The sequence below is a fragment of the Athene cunicularia genome (assembly GCF_003259725.1).
Source record: "Athene cunicularia isolate RWA chromosome 5 unlocalized genomic scaffold, athCun1 chr5_part2, whole genome shotgun sequence".
NCBI classification, from domain to species: Eukaryota; Metazoa; Chordata; class Aves; order Strigiformes; family Strigidae; genus Athene; species Athene cunicularia.
The window spans coordinates 9,868,388-9,874,387 of NW_020799102.1; the positions used below are offsets into that span (position 1 = coordinate 9,868,388).

At 40.8% G+C, this 6,000-nt stretch overlaps 1 protein-coding gene across 2 annotated transcripts in view; it reads left to right on the plus strand.

Annotated features, from left to right (window-relative positions):
- LRP5 (LDL receptor related protein 5) overlaps nucleotides 1-6,000 on the plus strand; it is a 126,209-nt gene that overhangs the window by 65,175 nt on the left and 55,034 nt on the right. The window lies entirely within an intron of this gene.

Below are 6,000 nucleotides of genomic sequence, written 5' to 3' on the forward strand. Positions count from 1 at the left end.
GTTAAATATCATAGTGGAAATTACTTAGGCTGTTTTTCAGACTGTATCAGAGTAGAAGTCTGTTAGGTGGTCTTGCAACTCAGTGTTGACCTTGTATCAGGAACGGTGAGGCACTAGGAGTGCCTCAGTGGAACATACTGCGTCGTAAACCTAACTGTTGGATGGCTACATGATATGATGACTTGCTCCTTTGTTAAGAAGGAATTCTGATGTTGATGTGTATCACTGTTTAGGCTTACGTCACGGATTAATTACTGATACTGGTGTTTTCTATTAATGGTGCTAAGCAGAACTGTATCAAGATGCAGCTGCCTTGTTCCTTCCCACAGGGTAATGGAGGCCTTAAAAATTGTATTTTTTCCTTAGCTATTTAGACTAGTTGGTTGAGGGTTTTTTTTGTCCCCAGAGAGCCTTCTGTATGGTTTGTCTGATTGGAGAATGCTTTTATGGCCACTTCATTGCAATTGAGAGTGTGTGTGTTTTGTTTTGCAGCTATTTGTTTCTGTAGCTATTTCCCGGTGTTTTACAATGGAGTGATAAACCACTGCTGGTGAAATGGTGCGTAGAAATTAATCCCTTTCAGCTATAATAAATAAATAAGTAAACCCACAAAAAGCAGATGTGCAGGTGGAAATCCAAGGACCTAGCTTTTTGATGAGGCCAGTTTCATCCCTGGAACTCTTACATCTTTCATTCTGTGCTTTCCACTGAATGGTGCAGCAGCTTTAAAGCCAGAAGTGCTGTGCAAGGTATGAGATCAAAAGGAGGGTTGCTGGAACCAAAGCAGGAATGCTGAGCCCTTTTTGGAACAGGGGTAGAATGCCTCACAAGTGTTGGGGCCCTGCACTTTGAGCCAAAGTTTAAGTCTGACTTTAGAAAAGAAGTTGAATGTTTTTGTCTGTGAAAACTGGGTTCAGGTCTTTTGGAGGCCTGCAGACTTGGTGGAGATTATCATGAAAACAAAAAACACTGGCAATTACTGAGGTTGCTAAATGAGCAATTACTGCCATGTGGGGTTGGCAGAGATCTCTGGTGAAGGACAGAGGGGGTGTCTCCACAGACTGCTAATGTATTCCAGCTGGTGCTGGGAGCCTCAGCCCTGGAGCCTCGCAGGTGGCGTGTTTCCTGAGAGGTGAACCTCAGCAAGTGTTCTCTGGAGCTGGGCTTGACCCTTGAGCAAGAGGCTGGCGGGAACGATTTATACGTGTGAAGTATGAATATGCAGCAGAGTGTCTCATTCTGAATAGCTGGTGTGCTTTTGCAGCAGACTTCTTAAATGAGAAGGCAGAAGGTAGCTACAACAGCCTGTCTAGCCTTTTTATGAGCTGCTTTGTTTTAAATTTTGCTGAAGGAGTGAGTGGAATATTAGCTGTGGTATGTTGAGGAAGGCTGTATCTTGACTGAACAATCTGAAAAAGGATCTCAGTACAGTTTATGAAGCAAGCACAACACCAAAATCAGATCTTATGCTTTTGGTTGTTTGTTTTGTTTTTTTAAAGTGTGTTTGTTCCCTTATAAAAATAGACCTCTTAGAGGAGAAACACTTTTACACTGTCCACAAGTATATGCATAAAGGAAGTCCTTAAGCCTGCAGAGACTGGGGGATGGGGTGTAGGGGAGAACTTTGTAGAATAGAGCTGGTGGTTGGACTTGATGATCCTGAGTGTGTTTTCCAACCTGAGTGATTCTGTGGTTCTATGAACTAAGTCCTGTAGTGCAGTGAACAGGGCACTGGGAGCCAGTGAAACCATGGTCTTGTGTTAAGCTTCCCAACCTGCTGCCAACCATGTGCTTTTTCTATAATTCAGATCACAGGGCAGCTAAGTCACTTGCTTTCATTAACCACAAGCTCTAGGAAAGGCTTTAGAGTATGCAAGTGCTTTCCTAAAATTAATGTAAAATAAGTGTTTGGAGGGTGTAGTGATAGACCTGAGAAATATTTAACTAGTAGTCTGTTCTCTGATCCTTTCAAAACCTGGGTCTGATATCCATGCCTCAAACTAAGATCATAATAGTCTCCTGAGCCCATGTAGGTACTGAGTGAGAGAAGTATGTTTGGTTTTTCTCTTTGGTGCCAGTCTGCTGTTGTCAAGAAGTTTTTTCATTACAATGGCAAAATGACCTTGAGATCCAGGACATCCTTGATGTGAAGTGTCCTGCTAGTCTGATGTACAGCATGCAGATTTGCCCAACTGCATCAACAATACCTCAGATTTTTCTAATGTGAGAAGCTGAGGTTTTCAATTGAATGGGACCACATAGATCTGACAAAGTCTTGCTTAAATATGTGATAATACTGCAGAGGTTCTTCCTTTTCTACTACTAAATAGTTCATCAAGTGTATAAAAAGGTGGGGGACCATGAAGGGAAATAAGATTTCAAGGTTGAGTGTGTCATCTATTATGAGATTATTACTTCAAAATATGCTTACAAACACTATCTAGAAAAATGCAGCTTCTGGCTACATATGGGGGACTTTACACCTATGGAATGATAATAACCTATAGATAGCAAAACTAAACAGAAATTATGCAATGTTAACATAATATATGATTTAAACAACACCTGGAAATATATCTGAAATCTAAGTTTACCTTATAAAACTAGGTTTTAATTTTTTTTTTTTTAATCTATAAGAAAATTTAGAGTTTATAACTTAGCTTACCAAGGTACAGCTTTTTTCCCCCCTTAATCTAATTAAATCAATCTAAAGAAAAAAAAATGCAGAGAAACTTTTTTTCTTGTTATGGTTATGTTTGAGGCTTATTAACATAATTGCAGTAAAACTGGGATTGAAGTTTCTTGTTTTATAACTGCGTTGCGGTTCTCAGTCGCCACCACAGCTGGCGGATTGTCTGTTTGCAATGCATTCCATATGTGCTGGAAACCACAACGTGGAGGGATTTACAGTGCACAAGATGGAGTGGGGAAACATCATCTCTACATGTTTTTTAGAATAGAAAGGCTTCACAAAACAGCAGCTACACAGAATGGTTGAGGTGGGAAGAGTCCCCTGAAGGTCATCATGTCCAGCCCCCTGCTCAAGCAGGGCCACCTAGAGCTGGTTGCCCAGGACTGTGACTCTTTGGTTGCCCAGGACTGGATGATTTTTGAGTATCTTCAAGGATGGAGACTCCACAGCCTCTCTGGGCAACCTGTGCCAGTGCTTGGTCACCCGCACAGTGGAAAAAGTATTTCCTGATGTTCGGAGGGACCCTCCTGTGTTTCGGTCTGTGCCCATTGTCTCTGGTCCTGTCACCAGGTACCATGGAAAAGAGCCTGGCCCCATCTCTTTTACACCCTTCCTGCAGGCATTTACATACAGTCATGAGATTTCTCCCTGAGCCTTCTCTTCTCCAGGCTAAACAGGCCCAGCTCTCTCAGCCTTTTCTCACAGGAGAGATGCTCCAGTCCCTTCATCATCTTAATAGCCCTTTGCTAGATGCACACCAACGTGTCCACATCTCTTTTGGGCTGAGGAGTCAAGACCTGGACACAGTATTCCAGGGGTAGCCTTACCAGTGCTGAGTAGAAGAGTATCACCTCCCTCAGCCTGCTGGCAGCACTCCTTCTAATGCTGCCCAGAATACAATTAGCCTTCTTTGCAGCAAGAGCACATTGCTGACTCATGTTCAACTTGATGTCCACCAGGACCCTCAGGTCCTTTTCTGCTAAGCTGCTCTCCAGCTAGGTGGCCCCCAGCATTTATAGGTGCCATGGTGTCATTCCTCCCCAGGGGCAAGACTGCAGTTCTTGTGTCACTTTGAGGTTCATGTCAGCCTGATTCTCCAGCCTTCATGTACAACCTTTGAATGAACATCCAGACACAATTTAATTTCAGCTAAGGGATCACAGTATTGGCAGAAGGGGTTAAAGAAACTCTAGACATATGTTGGCACATACTATATAGAATTGTGTTTAATGTAACATGTAAACATGTCATTGACCTTACAGCAGAAGAGGCTTAATGAAAATGTGGTTTTGTGTGTGCTTCAAGTCCTACATGACTGTTTTGTTCAAGGGTAATCAAGAAAAATATATTTATATGATGTAGAGTGCATTACACCCACAAAAATAAATATGGTCAATATATATAGTTCTTTACTGTATTTCTATCATTTTAAGCAGTTGACAACATTGACAACATTGTTTTGGAAGACTGAAACTGTGCTGATCTTGTGGCTCAGAGTGTCTCACTCTTAGATTTCCTTGAAACCTACAGCTTTAAAAGTCTTTCTTCAGTTGGATTTTAATCAGGCCACAGGTCACCTTCTAGCATACATCCTGTGTCAGGCAGGAGCACCGTGTTGCTGATGTGTTACCTGTAGTACACAACACTGGTGTAAATTCCTTGTTGTGACATCTGTGGGAAGACAGCACGTGATGTAGTATAAAACTCACTGATACAAACCTAGCCCTTCAGTGCTTTCTGAGTAAAATTGTTGGAAAAAAACTCTATAAGATCACCTTGCTTCAGGTGACCATGGCATTTCTGATTTGGAGACGAAAGCCTTCAAACCAGATTTACACCAAAGTGTTGAGATTGGTTTAAGTCAGCACTGTACCTGAGAGAGGACTGGAGAAGCTAGTTTCACCCTGAATCAAATCCTTGGTCTAGCTGACTGTACAGCCACAGAAAGACGTATGTTGGTGTAGAAGGAAATGAGAATGAGCTGCAAAGGCTGATGTGTAGGAGAGGTTCTTGGACCATCTCTTCCAGTGGCTTAAAATGATTGTGAAGATGTGGGGCTATTGTGTAACAAAATTCTAGCCTCTCTATGTTGAGAGAGGTAAATGAGCATCTTGAACTTTTACCTCTGGCTTCAGTTTTCTCAAGTATGTGGAGCCAAGAATTCACCTGGGGAAAAAAAAGAATTAACCCTTCTCATGGATACCTGTCAAATGATGCTGGCTTTTGTAGCTCTTAATCCAAAGCAAGAGGAGAATCAGATTGAATAACTTTTTCCTAGGAAGCATATCAAATAATTTTCCACTAGTATCAAGGAGAGCCAGGAGAACCAGTTTCTTGCCTTAACATACCCCTGAAAGAAGCAAGCAAAGGGAATTGTAATCTTAATACACGTTTGTAGGGGTACTAACTTGAGAAGAAATAATACTGTTTGAATGACCATATTTCAATTTTTCTTGGCTGGAAAATAGTAAAATTCTTTTTCTCTTTCTACACAAAAATACTTTCAGAAAACTTTTTTTGATTACATAACTGTTTTCACAGAAGCAGCTTTAAGATTCCTTTTCCAGCAGAATGTGATTTCTTTTCTAATATTAGATATCTGATTCCTAAATGGACTTCTGTGAATACTCCTGCACCATCTTTCAGTTGTGCTGTTGACCTCTTCTGAGCTGAAAATAGGCTTCTCTCTAATTCCTGTTTAAAAAATCAAAACCAGTTTGTATTGCCTTCATTCGCTGTACTGAGTTGGACTGCTTTCTCTTTGAAGCCTTGGCTGGGACAAGGCTGCCATAGCTAGGATGGAACTGAGCACGGGAGAGGTGAATACTTCTGTGTTACTCAAGCAAGATCAGGAGTAATACAGCCCTCCTTGTAGAATACCTTAAATTATATATAGTGTCCATCCCTCAGGACCAGATTAATATTTCATAATTTGAGGAGCCAGCCTGGCAGTTAAATTAGCTGGGGATTTCTATGAAATGTTAGTAAAGCCTGTCATTTCCTATCAAAGTGAAATCCCTAATAGCATTTGTGGTAACAGATGAGGCCAATGAAGGAGGCTGAGTTTAAAATGGCCTCATGTTTTTTTTTTCTTGTTACAGTGTATAAGTTTGAATGTGTGAAATTTGACTATTTTAACAGGTTTTAAAATAATTACCTGTAATGTATGTTGAATAAATTGCCTTTGGGATTAAATTAAATGAACCTATTTTGTTTGCAGATCTAAGTATTTGTGACTCAAATCCTTGCTCAGAAGTAACCTTTTTTTTGGTGATTGTTCACTTTTTTTTTTTTTTTTTTTCCCCTTT